The sequence below is a fragment of the Vipera berus genome (genome assembly GCF_964194415.1).
Source record: "Vipera berus genome assembly, chromosome: 9".
Taxonomy (NCBI): Eukaryota; Metazoa; Chordata; class Lepidosauria; order Squamata; family Viperidae; genus Vipera; species Vipera berus.
The window spans coordinates 7462046-7463935 of NC_138212.1; the positions used below are offsets into that span (position 1 = coordinate 7462046).

General features: G+C 41.4%; 1 long non-coding RNA gene across 1 annotated transcript in view; it reads left to right on the forward strand.

Moving 5' to 3' along the window:
* The first annotated feature begins 502 nt into the window (after positions 1-502).
* Positions 503-1890, forward strand: part of LOC308672434 — an 8491-nt gene continuing 7103 nt past the window's right edge. Inside the window, exon 1 of the long non-coding RNA XR_014027420.1 lies at positions 503-1477. This is a non-coding gene — a long non-coding RNA (uncharacterized lncRNA). The remainder of the gene's footprint in view (positions 1478-1890) is intronic.

Genomic DNA, 1890 nt, shown 5'->3' on the forward strand with positions numbered 1-1890 from the left:
AACATGCATCTCTGAAGTTCTAGTCCAACAGATAAAAGCACTGGCTCATACCTTAGGGAGCACCTGCTGCCGGCATCAACTTCCCTCCGCCCTGTGCGCTCCCACAGAGAGGGCCTCCTCAGGGTGCCACCGATCAGAGAATGTCAGTTGGTGGCCCCCAGGGGGAGGTCCTTCTCTGTGGGCGCCCCGGAGCTATGGAATCGGTTGCCGGTTGAGCTCCGGATGGCACCCGATCTTCGCTCCTTCCGACGCGATCTGAAGACATTCTTATTTGAACAAGCCGGCCTGGCCTGATGGGGGATGGTTTGGGTTTTTTATTCTCATTTTATTATATGTATTTATTGTTTTTAGCTGGGCACATGTTTAATTCTTTTTTAACTTTTGTATTTTTATATATCTGCCCTGTTCACCGCCCTGAGTCCTTCGGGAGAAGGGCGGTATATAAATAAAATTATTATTATTATTATTATTATTATTATTATTATTATTATTATTATTATTATTATTATTATTATTATTATTATTATTATTATTATTATTTGCAGAAACAATCTGGGAGGACTTGTTTTTATTAAAATAGGAAGTCTGTGCCTTCCATTCTACCTTAATTCCTGGCGACAAGCTAAACACATTCCTGCAGATTTTTGGGGCAGCCTCTTCAGAAGTGGCTTGCTGCTTCCTTCTTCCTAGGGCTGAGACAGAACGACTGACTTAAAGTCAGCTAGCTGGCTTTGTGCCAAGGGTGGGACTAGAAGAAGAAGCCTGCTCTTATTTTGCAGGTGTTTTGAGACAGACAGTCAAATGCATTTTTGCTGCATGATTTTCCCACCAGCAGAAATCATCCTTCTGTGATTATTCATTGACTAACTTCTCGTCCAGCCCACTTCTTTCAGTGCTCTGGACTGTCAAACTGCACTGCGTCAGAAAAAATAATCACACAGAGAACTCTTTAAGCAGAAGAAGTTAAACAGCCTGCTCATAGAAAAGATAGAGAAGACAAGCCATATAGCTAGGCTGCAGATCACTGAAAGAGGAGAAGGAAGCCTCAGGAAGGCTGGCTGATTCAACCAGGGGGAGCCATCCAGTGAGTCAAACAACTCTGCAAAATTATTCAAGAGGACTCTGATCAAACATTGAACTGAGACCGGGCTGTATTTGAAGGAGGGCAGGAAGAGAAGAGCTGATAGGCAAGATGAGCAAACTCCAATACAAGATGGAAGAAGAGGGACCTGAAGTCCAGAATCCACCCCCCTATATGGAAAATCAACCAGCATCTTCTGGTTTCCTGGGGCCCCCCCAGTATCAACCTCCTTATGATCCAAGATACAACCAAGGTCTGCTTATTCAACCAACGCAGACCATGAACTTCATACGTCTCCAACCCACCAAGGAGCCTGATTACATGGCCTACTCCATCTTCACCATGCTTTGCTGTTGCCTACCTCTGGGAATTGCTGCCCTGATTTATTCCATACAGGTAAGCCTGTGAGCATGAACAGGAGAATGCTGTTAGAGGGAGGGGAGACAGGAATACAATGTTGTAAAGGGAGTTGCGCTGGGATTTAGAAATCTCATAGACAGGATAATAATAATAATAATAATAATAATAATAATAATAATAATAATAATAATAATAATAATAATAATAATAATAATAATAATAATAATAATAATAATAATAATAGGAAGAAGAAGAAGAAGAAGAAGAAGAAGAAGAAGAAGAAGAAGAAGAAGAAGAAGAAGAAGAAGAAGAAGTAGTAGTAGTTGGGAGGGACCTTGGAGGTTATCTAGTCCAACCCCCTGCTCAGGCACTTTATTTCTTTAATAGACAGCAGAATAGACGAGAAAAAATTGGGGAAGATAACAAAATACAAAGACCTACAAATAGAC